The sequence below is a fragment of the Tachyglossus aculeatus genome, chromosome 16, assembly GCF_015852505.1.
Source record: "Tachyglossus aculeatus isolate mTacAcu1 chromosome 16, mTacAcu1.pri, whole genome shotgun sequence".
Lineage (NCBI taxonomy): Eukaryota > Metazoa > Chordata > Mammalia > Monotremata > Tachyglossidae > Tachyglossus > Tachyglossus aculeatus.
Window position 1 is genome coordinate 15,854,194 of NC_052081.1, and position 17,471 is coordinate 15,871,664.

Here is a 17,471-nt window from a genome sequence, read left to right on the forward strand (position 1 = left end):
CTTACTCTCTCTCTCGCTTTCTTTCTCTCACCACCACCACAGGACTGGGGAGGGTGTAAGGGGACCCCTGGGAGGGAGAAGAGGATTACAGGGATCTCCACACTATCCTATGCCTCTTCTCAGCTTCCAAAAGCTGTACTGGGCTCTTTCCACCACATCCCATTGAAGACAAACTGCAGCAAGTGAGATTCAGCTCAAACACCCTCCCAGTGACATCCAAACCACTCTCATCCATCCCCACCTCGTTCAATTTTTGATATCCCTTTTCCCAGAATTTTTGTTTTTGCTATGGGAAGAGCACAGGACCATCAGCTAGGAGACATGGGAAAGAGCGCCTGATGTCAAGAGAAACAAGCTATTCATTCAATCATATTTATTGAGCACTTACTGTGGGCAGAGCACTGTACTAAGCGCAAGATACCATTGGTGCCCATGATGCAGTGCCCACCGTACCTATGCTTGGGTTCAAACCCAGAGGGGCTTGTATCATTAGAATGGGAGACTCAACAGACATATTTTCCTACCAATCACACAGTGGCAAACACTCGATACACAGATCTGCCCTTCTATCGGCTCCTGCTTGAAGGAACCAATGTTCTAATTATAAGAATCTGAGCAACAAAGTTTTCTTAGAAGTCTTTCATTTGTCAAGAGAGCTGACATAGCAAACAGCAAACCTATCATGACTCTTTGAAGGAAAGAGGCAACGAATTGGGGAAATATCTGATTTGGTGGATTGGAAGTTAACAGGACATGGAAATAAGATCATTAATTTACTACACAACTGAGAACAGACAAATCTCTTTAATCAATCAATCAATGGTATCTCTCGACAAACATCAGACTAGATATAGTGTTCTTAGCTCTTATTATATTGTAAACGCCCCTGGAATGTGAATTCCTTGCTGATAAGGATCGTGTCTACTAATTCTATTTTACTATGTCAAGAATCTAGTAGAGTTCTCTGTATCTAGTAAGCACTCAATAAATACCACTATTATTATACCACTCTTACATTACCGCTATTATATATTACATACCACTACATTATATACTACTATTACCATGATACCACTATTATTCTTAATAATAATGATTATTATAATCCCCTAGACTGTAAACTTCTTGTGCGCAGTGAACCTATCAACTCTGCTACATTGTACTCTTCCAAGTACTTAGTACAGTGTTCTGCACACAGTAAGTGCACTATAAACTCCATTTACAGATTAACAGGTATCCTATATTATGTTTCAACCATTTCATGTGTTAGTAATTGAATAGCGTGCAAAATCATAGGTATTACACCAATCAATCGTGTTTATTGAACACTTACTCTGTATAGAGTTCTATACGAAGTATTTAGGAGAGTTGACAGTTGATAGACATGTTCCCTACCCACAGTGAGCTTACTTCATGTTTTTAGAATCCTATTAATGTGTGACCAGTCATTAAGAGTTTATTTAATCCACCTTTCAACATATATGTGGTGATTCTTCTATAAACAATTAATATCTACTCGGCTCACAGATGAAATGTGCCAATTACTTTAAATAATTTCTTTACTAATGCAGATGAAATCAAAAATTATAGGAGAGAGAAGATTTTTCTGGTGATTAGATTTTGCTCAAAAGTATTGTTCTAGTTATAAGCTACTGAAATAATAATATATGATGAAACTTCTCTTCCAAAGACTAGGTTTATAAATACTACTCAGCAGAAGTCGGATGAAATTTAGCTCAGTGAACTCTGATATTTCCAATTAGAAAGGACATTATATGTAATGATGTTTTTGCAGAAAGATAAATTTTGCAGAAATCGGCAAGATGAAGGAAATGAATGTAACTCATCTTTAATGGACTCCAATGCCACAGCTTCCCTCATCTACTTTAATTTGAAGATTTAAAAAAAAATTAAACTTAAGATGCTAATGGATTTTGAATGTTGTAGAATCCCACAGACTTTTGGATTTCCTTTCAATTGGGATATCTGTCCCTATAAGGAGTTTTAATATTTCTGACTAAATTTAACCAAGCGTGCCTTGCACAATGTGTATTTAAGGAGCTCCTGCTGATACTATAGACTTTTAGTGAAATTCCTGTGAACATGTAAACATTATTCTGGGCATCTGCTTTGTGTAGATCAAGACTCAAATTGTATAGTCAAAATAAACTGAAGCAATCTGCAAAATCAGTCCTATTTGGCCCTTAGACTGATTTGATTTTCCAAAAAAATTTATAGTATGTGTATCTAATGTGTCCAAGCACCGTATTAAAGGATTGGAGAAGCAGCGTGGCTCAGTGGAAAGAGCATGGGTTTTGGAGTCAGAGGTCATGGGTTCAAATCCCAGCTCTGACATTTGTCAGCTGTGTGACTTTGGGCAAGTCACTTAACTTTTCTGAGCCTCAGTTACCTCATCTGTAAAATGCGGATTAAGACTGTGAGCCCCCCGTGGGACAACCTGATCACCTTGTAACCTCCCCAGTGCTTAGAACAGTGCTTTGCTCATAGTAAGCACTTAATAAATGCCATTATTATTATTATTATTGCAAGTGAACAAAGCACTTAGCAAATATGAACATTACCCTCAAGGAGTTTACTAGAAGCAATTTGTAACAGTTCATCTCCAGGGATTAGGTGCAATTATAATTCCCTTTATTATAAGCAGAATCCTTTCACACTTGAATGGCTTTCTGAATATTTGCCATATTTAATAGTTTATGATGGCTTCCATCCTTAGCCTTTCTCTCATTCAGATGTGTTTGAAATCTTCCCTTCAAAGATACGTGCGAGATGAATCAGATTGTAAATGTTCATTTCTGCAGCATCTTCATATGGTAGAGTGATTCTCTTAACTGGAACCCTTTAGTGTTGCAAGGTTTTCTAGAATCTCAATGTGTATTTGGAGCACAGTGGACCTCAGTGGACGTGATCTCTGCAGCAAGTCAGAGACGACAGAATGATAGAGATTAATGTCAAACCCTATTCAAAACGTTTTGTGAATATACCAAAGCCCGAACTACTTTTGCTGATTTTTTCTCAGTGAAATCCGCCCGCGCGATCTCAAACAGTTGCTTCATATTGACTCTAACACGGTTATTCATTCATTCATTCAATCGTATTTATTGAGCACTTACTGTGTGCAGAGCACTGTACTAAGCGCTTGGGAAGCATAAATTGGCAACAAATAGAGGCGGTCCCTACCCAACAACAGGCTCACAGTCTAGAAGGGGGAGAGACCTGGAGAAGCTGCACAGCCGATTGGAAATAGCACAGTCCTGGAAGCCAGAATACCTAGGTTCTAATTCCTGCTCTGCCACAAACCTATGACCCTGGGAAAGTCACTTAATAATAATAATAATAATGATGGCATTTATTTAGCACTTACTATGTGCAAGGCACTGTTCTAAGCACTGGGGAGGCTACAAGGTGATCAGGTTGTCCCATGGGGGGCTCACAGTCTTAATCCCCATTTTACAGATGAGGTAACTGAGGCTCAGAGAAGTGAAGTGACTAGCCCAAAGTCATACAGCTGACAAGTGGCGGAGCCGGGATTTGAACGCGTGATCTCTGACTCCAAAGTCCAGGCTCTTTCCACTGAGCCACGCTACTTATCAATGCCTCAGTTTCGTCATCTGTAAAATGGAAATTAAATATCTGTTTTCCCTCGCCCCTTAGATTGGGAGCTCCGTTTGGGACTCAGACCAAGTCTGACATGATAATCTTTTATTTATCCCAACATTGATTACAATACTTGGGGAAGCATCATGGCCTAATGAGTAGGACATGGGCCTGGAGTCATAAGGTACTGGGTTCTAATTCTGGCTCTCCCACTCTTCTGCTGGTGACCTTAGGCAAGTCACTTCACTTCTCTGTGCCTCACTTCCCTCATCTACAAAATGGGGATTAAGATAGTAAGCCCCACGTGTATCCAACCCTATTCACTCCAGTGCTTAGTGCAGTGCCTGACACATAGAAAGCACTTAATACCACAATTATTATTCCTTTTAGAATGTAAGCTCATTGTAGGCAGGAAATGTGTCTGTTTATTGTTGTACTCTCCCAAGTGCTTAGTACAGTGCTGTGTGCATACATAGTAAGCACTCAATAAATACGATTGAATGAGTAGTTTGTATCTAAGGGCTCACTGTTCTAAGCATATATATGTTTGTACATATTTATTACTCTATTTTACTTGTACATATTTACTATTCTATTGATTTTATCTTGTTAATATGTTTTGTTTTGTTGTCTGTTTCCCCCTTCCGGACTGTGAGCCCGCTGTTGGGTAGGGACCGTCTTTAGATGTCACCAACTTGTACTTCCCAAGCGCTTAGTCCAGTGCTCTGCACACAGTAAGCGCTCAATAAGTACGATTGAATGTATGAATGAATTTACCAGTCTATTTTATCTTGTTAATATGTTTTGTTTTGTTGTCTGGCCCCCCCCACTTCTAGACTGTGAGCCTGCTGTTGGGTAGGGACCGTCTCTATATGTCGCCAACTTGTACTTCCCAAGCACTTAGTGCAGTGCTCTGCACACAGTAAGCGCTCAAATACAATTGAATGAATACCCCAGTACAGTGCCTGGCACACAGAAAGCATTCAGTGAAAACCATTAAAAAATACTTGGCGTATTAGTAAACCATTAACTATGACAAGTACTGTATAGATTACAGTAACAGTGCAAGGAACAGAGTGCTGGAGGAGACATTTTCTGACATTTTCCAAAAGCAGACTGTACAGTTATTGAAATATGTTCTCCAAACTGACAAGACAACTGAATCAGAAAGGAGCTCCACAGTGACATAAAAACAGCCCTTTAGGAGCATGGAATTCCACTGAAAACAATAAATGGGTACTTCTCCATAGTACTACCTACCAAAGACCTGTCTGGCCAGAAAAATGTCACCAAGATGAATTTGATGAAATCGACAGTTAAAAAAAACAACCCACCACTTTTGGCAAACATGAACTGCACAAACTCCCTGCAATGTTACATTTCTGACAAGAGACATCTATCTACAAATGTCTTCTTCAAGTGGAGAAATACTTCTTTGATGGTAGTCTGCTGGGCCATTTCTCCTTCCACTTCCTCCCAATGTTGCTCTTTAAGATGCCTAACGGATGTCACAGAGAAAACTTTCTCAAGGACAGGGAAATGTATCTACCAATTCTTATGGTATTGGCTTTTCCCAGGCATTTAGTACAGTGCTCTGCACACAGTATGTGCTCAAGAAATATGATTCACTGATTGGCAGCATAATTTTTGGAACCTAAGACTGTCTCTGTTCCATCACCCTCATGTCATATGTGCCCGAGTGATGTGACATATCACTGCTCCTAACCTCTGCTGCATCGGTGTTATTCCTGGGCCCTTTCATCAATTCACTTCTCTTTCTGGGTGTTTTGCAAGGCTCTTTCTGAATGAGCCAGGCTCACACATTTTCCCATCACTTCTACTTCCTTAGCCAGAGTACCTCAAATCGAGCCACAAAACTTGCAATAATCTGTAATAAAGATAGACTTCATTATCGGCACGTTCAATACATTTATGTGTACACAGCAGCCAGATTTTCCATTTTCAACTCTGGGCCAATAAAGCAATTTCAGTAGTAAGTAATATTTTCCTACAAGTAATAAAGTCTCCTCTCAGTCATTGGAAACTGACACAACGCAACAAGATTTTATTGTTCATAAAATTGCTTCCCATATTAAAACCGGGAGCAGAACATTGGGTGCTTTCCAAAAAATGATCTTATTTACTGATTTCTAGGGTGGCCTACACTACAAATAAAACCAAAATACAGATGCTCAAAACCTTATCTACCAGATAAGATGGAAAAGCAGCAATAATGGTGTAATGGAAAGAGCATTAAAGCCACTTCTCTAGACCGTAAACTTCTTGTGGGTAGGAATCTCGTCTGCCAACTCTACCGTATTGTATTCTCTCAAGCACTTAGTACAGTACACAATGAATATGGATTGACTGATTGAATGGCAACCCGAAGGCACAACTCTGACACTGACCTATTGTGTAACCTTAGATTCATTCAATTGCATTTACTGAGTACTTATGGTGTGCAGAGCACTGTACTGAGCACTCGGGAGAGTACGAGTCAACAGTAAACACATTTCCTTCCCACAATGAGCTTACAGTCTAGAGGTGGGGAGGCAGACATTAATATAAATAAATTACAGATGTGTACGTACATGCTATGGGGCTGAAATGGAGTTAGAATATCTGCTCACCTACTTCTTAGAACTTGAGCCTCATGTGGGACAGGGATTGTCAGTTTAGTTGGAAGAGCACGGGCTTGGGAATTGGAAGACCTGGGTTCTAATCCTGACACCGCCACGCCTGCTGTATGACCTTGGGCAAGCCACTTCACTTACCTGTACCTCAGTTACCTCATCTGTAAAACGGGGATGAAGACTGTGAGCCCCACGTGATTACCTTGTATTTACCCTAGCGCTTAGAACAGTGATTGGAACATAGTAAGCACTTAAATACCATCATTATTATTATTATCATTATTTTCTGATCTGCTTATCTCAGATATGTTTTAGTTCTTAAAACATAAGTGCATCTGGAACATGTGTTTAATAAATGCATCAATAATGAGATTTTCACTTTTCAATAAGGTAGGATTTTTTTTAATGAGTTTTAAAATGTTCTCACCCACAGCACTTTGTAAAGTGTCGCATACCCTTAGCAATGTGACAGTGAATAAAATGCTCCCGCACTAGAAATGAATATTTTCGGCTTTCCATCAAGAGGTATTAAGTAACCAATCTGTTTCACCATATGGAAAATTAACTGAAACTCAATTATCTGTATTAAAATGACTACTAGGTGTGATCGAGAAATATATATAAAAGGAGAAAACTGACCATATGCGACTGTACAAAGATTATTCTAAGAAAATTAAATGTAGAAGACAAGACAGATATGCTTTTATCTGAGAATTTTTTCAGTGCTATTTCATTTGAGTAAAGTATTAAATATGAAAATTGTGATAGAATTCAATTTTTATTCAATATCTGTTCTCCCTTCTATCGAGACTGAGCCCCACGCGGGCCTGATTATCTTGAATCTATCCCGGTGCTTAATACTGTGCTTGGCACATAGTAAACATTCAATGAATATCACAGTTATCATTAGTAGGCTGTTTTAAGACCTACACATTTCCTCTCCTTGGGTTCTGGTGCTCCAAATGGCATTATTATTAATCGTATTTACTGAGTGCTTACTGTGTACGAATACAAACTGTCCTGCACTTTAAATCAAGGGAATGGTATAAGGCACGAGTGTGGCATTTCAGCTACTTTAGAGACATACTTTGAAAAGTGGAAAAAGCTCTGAAGTTTCTGGAGCAGGAAACTACTCTATCCTTAGTGCCCCTCCAAAAGGGAAAGCTCATTTGCACAAAAAATCCATCACACAGGATAATAATAATTGGCATTTATTAAGCACTTACTATGTGCAAAGCACTGTTCTAAGCTCTGGGGAGGTTACAAGGTGATCAGGTTGTCTCAAGGGGGTTCACAGTCTTAATCCCCATTTTACAGATGAGGTAACTGAGGCCCGGAGAAGTTAGGTGACTTGCCTAAAGTCACACAGCAGACAAGTGGAGGAGGTGGGATTTGAACCCATGACCACTGACTCCAAGCCCCGTGCTCTTTCTGTTCAGCCATGCTGCTTCTCTAGGGTGACATCAGTTGGACCACAGCCAATTCCAGGAGAGGATTTAAGCGAGGAGGAGAGAAAGACCACATGAGCTATGTGGAAGCTCATTATTCACCTTAGGATCTACAGGGCATGGTATTCATTCATTCATTCAATCGTATGATCATTCAATCATGATGATTCAGTGATCATGAGGGATCATTAAATCCCTCATGCTATAAGGAATTTGTAAGTTATTAAAATTAGTCAATCAATGACACTTATTGAGAGCCTACTTTATCCAGAGTACTGAACTAAGTGCTTGAGAAATTATATTATTCTCCCTTGAAAATCATCTTAAAAGACTGTGCTCTATATTTTTACTGAAAGCACTTTCATTATATGTTTGGTTCTACTGTCAGTGTTTTCAGTAAAAATATACAGCATTGTCATATATATATATATATATATATAAATATAAATATATATATATTTGTATGTGTTCAGAATGTCCCTTAACCAGCATGGCTCTCAATATTTACCATGGAAATGGAGTATGTTTGTCCTTACTTTATGAGATTTATGTTATTTGCTAACAACTACAGAACAGCCTAGTGTAAAGAGCACAGGTCTCAGAGTCAGAGGATCTGGCTTCTAATCCGGACTCTTCCGTTTACCTGCTGTGAAATCTTGGGGACTTACCTTAACTTCTCTGTACCTCAGTTCCCTCATCTGTAAAATGGAGGTCCAAAACCTGTTCTCCCCCCACTCTTTTAGTGCCTCTGGGACCTGATTATCCTGTATCTACCCCAGCACTTAGTACGGTGGATGACACATCACATTTATCAATATCATTATTATTATCTCTAATATTTTGATTTGCAGGAGGAAGCACAAGAAGTCTGGTTCTTTAGTTCTCCATTTTGCTTCTTCCTAGTGCTGCAAAGGTGTTGAAGCCATTGGAGAGCAAGCTAGGCACAGTTTCAAATTGAGACGTGCCCAGGTGAGATAGTTGATAGGGAAGAAAATCTAAAGCACTCAAGAAAAAGCCACTGGGATCACCAAACACTAATGAATATAGGTGAAGAAGATATCTTCCTTCATAAGAAAAAGCTACTTGTTTCCTGATGTATAGATGCATTTTTCAACCCTGAAGGAATCTCTCATAATTTAGAAACAAATAATATATCCTTGTCAAATTGCATTAACATCTGTTTTCTGAAAACTTACTCACTGTAAGTTAGGTCTGACAATTCATAATACAATCTGATGGATAACTCTATGAAAGTCTTGAAAGGTCTCCAAATGAAGTTCATATATTGAAGTTTAGGAAGCAATAAGTAAAGCTTAACAAGATTATAAATATCAAGTCTCAAGAAAGGGGTTGGTGGAACTTTACTTTGAATCATTTTTAAGGCATTAAAATGACCAGTGGGGATCTTATAACTCCACACATGCCTCCTGTTTCAACCATTTTTCTCAAGATTTTTTTTCCAGGAGACTATAGATTCCTCTTGAGGTGCTGCTGAAAATGTTATAGGCATATGAATTTCTCTCAGAACGAACTTGAAACGCTGTCTGCCACAGTTCACTATAATGAACCTTTACTCTGTAAGAATTAATATCCAAGGCAGTCAACTTGAAGTGGAGTGTTCTCCCAGGAATGACTGGAGGAGTGGAAGTTTACCGGTACCAGGAGGAATTTCACCCGGTTTTCTAATGTAAATTGACCACTTCTGTCGGGAGGTCATCATCAAATAAGTATTTTGCTTAGGGTGCTTAGGTAAAATGATATTCAAGGTCAGAATGTCATTTTTTTAACCATTTTAATGCATTATTATGAGAAAACGTTTATTGAGAAATTACAGTACTCCTAGCCCTGTAGTAAACTCTTAAATGCTATTCTTAATGCCACTCTTTCGACTGACTAGCTCAGTGCTTGATCTTTTTGTTGAGACTTGCTCAATCATTATCCCTAAGGCAATAATCACAGCTCTGGATGATTGTTTTCTAGATAATCATGAAATTAAACTTTATGGATATACAGGTGGATCAGCGCTTAGAACAGTGCTTTGCACATAGTAAGTGCTTAATAAATGCCATTAAAAAAAAAACCGAGTCAGTGTCAGTTAAGGTTACAATGATAAGTAGCAAAGAAACCTGACTAGACTGTGAGCCCACTGTTGGGTAGGGACCGTCTCTATATGTTGCCAAATTGTATTTCCCAAGTGCTTAGTACAGTGCTATGCACACAGTAAATGCTCAATAAATATGATTGAATGAATGAATGAAAATGATTGGTCCCTAAGGACCCTACTTTGGATAACTTGATGGGCCATGGTTCTCGTCCGATTGGTTCTCGCAGACAGAATCTTGTTGGCAGAAACATCTGGCAGTCTCCTGTTGAGCCATTCCTTGAGTGGTTTGCCCTGACAGAATATGAATGGTTTGGTGGGAGGAAGAAAATGGCAGTGGACTTCCAAGGAAGTGTTGGATATGCCTGAGGAAGCAATCAATCAATCAAGCAGGCAGCAAGAATGAAGAATGAATGACACCAAGTATAGCAGTCACATGATCCCATTCTCACATGAGTTTTACAGTTGGGCTTAGGATAATCCCCCATGTTGCTGTTCCCCTGGATATCCTCTACATCATTAATATAAATTTGACTCCAAAACCCTAAGGAGTGATTGAAAAAATATACATAGAATTAGGCTGAGGTTGAGGTGAATATCAAGTACTTAAAGACTTCAGTTCCAAACGCATTCATTTCATTCATTCATTCAATTGTATTGACTGAGCGCTTACTATGTGCAGACCACTGTACTAAGCGCTTGGAAAGTACGATTCTGTTTCCACAAAACACCCTGGGAAGTGGACAAGAAGCTGAGTACATTGTTCAAGCTGTAGCCCATTCAGTCCTTGCCCAACAGAGCCTTTTCTATTAATGGACATCTACAGGATACCTGCTGACCAGACTCCTGGCTCCTGTTTCTAAAATACCCACCCTGAATGCCCCTCTTTATGGATAGCGGAAATCTATTGTATTGCACTCTCGCAAGTGCTTAGTACAGTGCTCTGCACATAGTAAGCACTCAGTAAATACAAATAATAGATTGATAGTGGAAGAAAAGCTCATTGGGGTGCATTCACTTGGCTAACACCTGGCTGCCCACCAGAAAAATGTAGCAAAGATTAGTGGCTCAAGGCCACCATTTAAGGCTTTAGAAAAACAACTGAGGGATTAGGGGAAGCAGCATGGCTCAATGGAAAGAGCATGGGCATGGAGGTTAGAGGTCATGGGTTCAAATCCCAGCTCCGCCAATTGTCAGCTGTGTGACTTTGGTCAAGTCACTTAACTTCTCTGTGCCTCAGTTACCTCATCTCTAAAATGGGGATGAAGACTGTCAGCCCCACGTGGGACAATCTGATCACCTTTTATCCTCCCAAGAGCTTAGAACAGTGCTTGGCACATAGTAAGTACTTAACAAATGCCATCATTATTATTATCATCATGCTTATATGATGCTCTTTATATTTTTTTAAAGGTATTGAAGAGCTTACAATATGCCAGTCACTGTTCTAAGCGCTGGGGTAGAAACAGGGTAATTAGGTTGTCCAAGGTGGAAAATCACACTTTTAATCCTCATTTAACAGATGTGGTAACTGAGGAACAGAGAAGTTAAGTGACTTGCTCAAGGTCACATGGCAGACAAGTGGTGGAGTGGGATTAGAACCCATGTCCTCTGACTCCCAAGCCCTTGCTCTTTCCACTAAGCCATGTTGCTTCTCTATGGAAATGCTTCCTTTGTGAAAATGGAGAGTGCATGGCCAATGTTACTGCACTGAGGTGTGAGGTCTCATTTATTAACACTTATTGGAAATAAAGCCAAGGCCTAACAGCAACGAAATGACAATCTTTTTCGTCTTATATCTTTGGCAGAATTGAGAATTATATTTTAAAATACAAACAGATATAAGTTTATTAAGAGTGCCTTCAGTTCTTTTTAATTAACATCTCTACCTCACTAATATGATATCACAGGGTGAAAGGTAAAATGACCTCATTAGCAATTACAATGAAGTATTTCTAAGGTTCAAAATGACAGTGTGTGCCATTCTATTCTATATGCAGTAATGCCTATGAAAATTAATCACTGGTAATTAAAAGTAGACTATCTGGCTACAGTAATTCTTATGTTCTACCAAATCTTGTTTCAGTGGTGACACTTTGTAATTTGTTCAAAACTGATGGAAGAAAAAGAAATACTTAAAAGTAAGGTCTTTGACGGACTCGAAAACCTTTGGGGGGAATATGTCATCACTTGAAAACTATAAAATGCATCTGGACAAGAAATGGACTGAACTAACTTACTGAGGAATGGGTTTGATTTGGGGAGCTTAGTCATTTAATACTGATCAATGTTAAAAAATGGAATTTCCATTGGGAGATAGAAACATACATGATTTCAAAATCAAATGCTGAATAAGCATAACAGGTTCTGATCCCCACTACTGGGGAAACTAGCAGCCTGAACCCTAGGTCCTGGATGAGAGATAATTCCCTTTCTGCCTCCTCTCCTATAGTCCTCATTAGAGCCAGATAAATGCTTGATCACATATCTACTACTTCAAGAAAAGCATCTCTGTTCCAGGGACTGGAAACTGAACTGCCTGCATGAAACTCAGCTCCGTAAGATGTATTTAATAAGATGCATTCTAAGGTGAACAAATTAGGTGACCGTTACTGTGATTAACACAAGGATCACCTACACAGCCCATAACTAGCATCCACCTTAAATATTGCAAATATTCCAATAGACAGCAGGATACCAAACTTCAGTGAAAACCCAGATTCTTGTCTTACATACTCTTACCAATAACAATAATATATATAAAAAGCTGACTTCATTCAGCACTATACTAAGCATTGTGGTTGATACAATATGAACAGATCAGACAGTCACTGTCTCACAATCTAGGAGGGATGGAGAACAACTTTTTTCCACCCTTTTAAAAGATGAAGTAACTAAGGCACAGAGGAGCTATGTGACTTGCCCAAGGTCACACAGCAGTAAAGTGGCAGAACTAGGATTAGAACCCATATCTTTGGCTTTTTAAACTGATGCTCTTTCCTCTAGGCTCAACACATTGCAACTGTTGGAAGCCAGGTGTATTACAGCTCAAGACAGAAATAGGAAAGCAGGCTTGGATGATGATGGCATTTGTTAAGCACTTACTATGTGCCAAGTACTGTTCTAAGCGCTGATATGAACGTGGTTCTATTCTTGCCTCTCATTTTCACTTTTCACCATCATATAAAAAGTGATATGATTACAGTTGCCAATTTGTACTTCCCAAGCGCTTAGTACAGTGCTCTGCACATAGTAAGCCCTCAATAAATATGATTGATTGATTGATTGATTCTGCAAGTTTCCACACATCCATATCCCTGGACCCTAAGCAAAGGAAGGAAATCAGACTGGAAGAAAATCAAAAAGCAATGCCAAAGAATCAGTTAAAACCCAGAGCTATTTTTTGGGGATCTTTTTGCTAATTTTCAGGGTGTTTGCGAGAAATTCATAGAGTTTTTACTAGAGAAAGGCCTGAGTCTTTCAGATGAGTCGAGATTATTACTAATGATAATGATAAGGTTGATGATGAGAATAATAGTATCAAATGCCTACTATGTGCCAAGCCTTTTATTAGGTGCTGTGGTAGATGTAAGATAATCAGGTCCCATAGGTTTTAAATCCCCACTTTGGCAATTAACAGAACTGAGACACAGAGAAGTTGACTTGCCCAAGGTTACACTGCAGGTAAGTGGCGGAGCTGTAATTAAAACCTGGGATTATTGCTCTTTTCATTAGGCCATGATGCTTTTCTCATTACCAGCTAAATTACCAACTAAATATGCAGATCTTTCACTATTTCTGAAGCCAGGGATTTTGTCTCTAACATCTATTTTACTTTCCACAGCTTTGGGGTCAGTGCTCTACCTGCAACCCATGTACAACAAACCCTACTGATGATGAGGGAATTTTCTGAGGATTGAAGATTGATTGGAATCATAGTGAATCTAAAGGACAAAAATTCTACCCAAAGCCATTTCTAAATTATATCTTCAAATATCTAAATTTGAATGTAAAAATTCTGCTTTCATGAGCAAAATTGATGCTCAATTTAAGCCAATAATGAAGCTACTCCTATATTCAGGTAAATTTTTGCCCAATCGAAAGGATTCACTCCATTATTTTAATTGAATTAAGGTTTGTGCATATGTGTATGTGTGTGTATATATACATATAATATATATCATTAGATATATTATATATATATTTATCATTCCAACAGTGAAATCTGTGACCTTATGTTATTTTATATTCAAATTCCAGTCAAAGAATATTTATTATAAAGTGTGCTTTCCTCTGTGAGTTTACCCTACCCTTAGGTTTCATTTTCCCAAGATGGATGAACCATCATGAAGTGCCTAATGGAAAATATATTTTCATTATAAAGTATTCCTCCCAGAAAACTCAGAAATGTCAAATGCGCAGTGACATGAACTCTCTTTGGATGAACACTTGTCCTTATGAACAGAAATAAATGGTTTTCAGAGCTACTTTTCAGAATATCATTAAAATGTATGAAAATTATATTGGGGAAATTATATATTTTATGAAATCAGTATTGTTAAACAGGATTGTTAGCAAATATCTTAGCAAGAATATTCAGAAAGTATTATCATCGCTGAAAGAATTATAAGCTCACTGTGGGCAAAGAATGTGTTTGCTAATTCTGTTGTATCATACTTTCCCAATTGCTTAGTACAGTGGTCTGCACATTGAAATCACTCAATAAGTATGATTAATTAGAAAATAAATTCTTACTCTGTTTCCTTAATGTTTGCTAAAGTTACAAATATAGATAATCTCTCAAAAGACCTGTACGGTCATATGCAGGGTTCATATCAATCAATGCCTATATCTCAGATACCAAATATACATACTTGCATAAATTGTTAAACTATGTAGCTATGTATCAGTTTTTCATTTCAAAGGTGACATTACAGACAGTAAGGTCCCATCTCTAAATGCAAAGTGACTGACAAGACTAAGTTGTAAATCCGCAAAGCTATGATATTGTACTCTCCCAAGCACATAATACAGTGCTCTGCACACAGCAAGTGCTCAATAAACATGCTTGATTGACTTACTGACATCCAGCCTTCTAAAAGACTGTGAGAAAAATGCCGGACACATAATGAGCACTTGATTAATGCCGTATTTATAATTAGGATTATCTGGTCCTACTACTGGAAACACATCCAGATGCTAGAGGAGTTTCATCCAGCTCCACTGCTTCTGGAGGCCGGGAATGGTGTCCAACAATTTTTGTATATTGTACTCTCCCAAACATTTAGGATAATGCTCATGCAGGAAGTGCCCCCCCAAATATATTTGATGGATTGATGAAGAACGTCAAATGGTCAATCAAGATTACCACTCAAAAGATCCTGGAGTGAAGTCAAGTCACCAGCACTAAAACAATGCTAGCAGGAAAACAGTCTACTAGTTAAGATGTGTAAAAGATGCTTGTTGGGGCAGGGAATATTTCTACCAACTCTGTTGTATTATCCTCTTCCAAGTGCTTAGCACAGTGCTCTGCACAAAGTAAGTGCTCAGTTAATACCATTGATGATGATGTCGATGATGATACCTAAGATATTCTTTTATGGTCAACTCAGTTGAGGCCCATGTAAGCCAAGAGAGTCGTATAATGATATAAATCCATGCGTTCCTCCAAGCCAATATATAACAGTGAAAATAAAGGACAGTTTTCCATCAAAGAGGCCACTCAAGCTTCAGTCCCGAAGATTACAGGACTAAGAATATATATTTGGGATTTGAATATAATGATAGTTGTTTGCTTAGTTGCTATATGCACTTTCTCTTTCCCACTAGTCAAATTCCTGCCGAGGCTATCTTGTCACACAGGTAATACAGAAAATAAATAACTACATTTGTCTGATTTAGTCTAAATTTAACAGCCCCTTTAATCTAAGGTTCCTGTTCAATGAAACTTTGGAACATATTAGGAAATTCAGTCCAGCCCTTAGTACCATAGAGAGCAGCTGGGCTATGAACATAATTTGGTTCTTGTTGTCAGATAATAACATCAATAAGATGCCTCTGCTTAGATCTCGGAGGAAAGCAAGATTTTGTTATTTCATTTGTAAGTGAAAAACTCGGTGATGATGAAGTGATATGTAGTACAAGCACTGAATGGACCTGTATTATTCAATAGTTTTTCTCTATATTTCAGTGTCAGGGTCTCTGTACATATTGAAATCTCCTTTTTAATCAATCACATTTATTGAGTGCATTCTGTGTGCAGACTGTGAGCCCAACTTCTAGACTGTAAGCCCATTGTTGAGTAGGGACCGTCTCTATATGTTGCCGACTTGTACTTCCCAAGCTTCAGTGCACATGGTAAGCGCTCAATAAATATGATTGAATTAATGAATTAATATTAAGCACTTGGGAAAGTGCAATATAACAGATTTGGTAGATATATTTCCTGCCTACAAGGAGCTTAAGTGTATGAGACTGTGAATGTATCCAGATCCTAATATAATCCTTTTTTTCCTCTACTTTCTGATGTCAATCACTGTTTGGTGTACGTACTGATGATTGTGACACAACACTCCTGTTTTAGGTGAAGGCATAATTACTGTTACAGACATAAAATCACTAATACCCCTGGGCAAATTAAGAAACTTGGAGAGGAGCTACTGTCTGACTGCAAAACCTATACTTGTGAGACTTCATTCAGCCTTCTGGAGCCCATTATCCTTCATCATTTTTGCTCACTGATTCAGGGTTGACTTTATAACTGACTCATGGGCCACAGGGGCTGATCTCCTTATTAAATGGTGACCATTTTCACTGTTCTACACCACTTTTTTTTTTTACAGTATTGGTTAAGCGCTTAACTATGTACCGAGCACTATATAAGCTAATCAAGTTGGACCCAATCCATGTCCCACAAGGGGCTCACAGTATTAATCCCCATTTTACACATGAGGTAACTGAGGCCCAGAGAAGTGAAGTGACTTGTCCAAGGTCATGCAGCAGAGAAGAGGAGGATTCGGGATTAGAACTGAGGCCCTTTTGACTCCCAGGCAAGTGCTCATTATCTTTTCCTCTCCAAGGAGAGGTGTCCACCTCAAGCTGCATCTATTATTCTGCTCCACTTCCCGATGCCACTTAGAACACTCTACCAGCCCCACACCCACCTTCTCCCTGCAATGTGAACCCCTCCCCTCTGGCTCCCTTGGGATCCAGGCCTACACAATTCTAGCCAGAGTGCTCCTGATATGAAGAAAACAATCAATCACGGTATTGATTGAGTGCTTACCATGAACAGAGCACTGAGCTATGTGTTTGGGAAAGTACAACAGGCCAACATTATTAACCACTCCTTGACAGAATTGCAAATGCCTTTCCAGAGCATCCAAGGCACAATCAAATCGATATTGGTATCCCAACTGATGTAATACAAGTAGAAGAACCACACTAATAGTTTCAGGAACTCAGAATGAATTAATGACTAAGGAAAAACTGTGACCCAAGTCATAATTTACTTCTTATTCTCAATAAGAAACAAAACCATAAATATATGGATCTTGAAGTCCAAGGCTCTGGGTTCTAATTCCACTCTGCCACTTGCCTGCCATCTAAACTTAGGAAAGACATTTTAGCTTCTCTGAGCCTCAGATTCCTCAATTGCACATGGGGATTAAA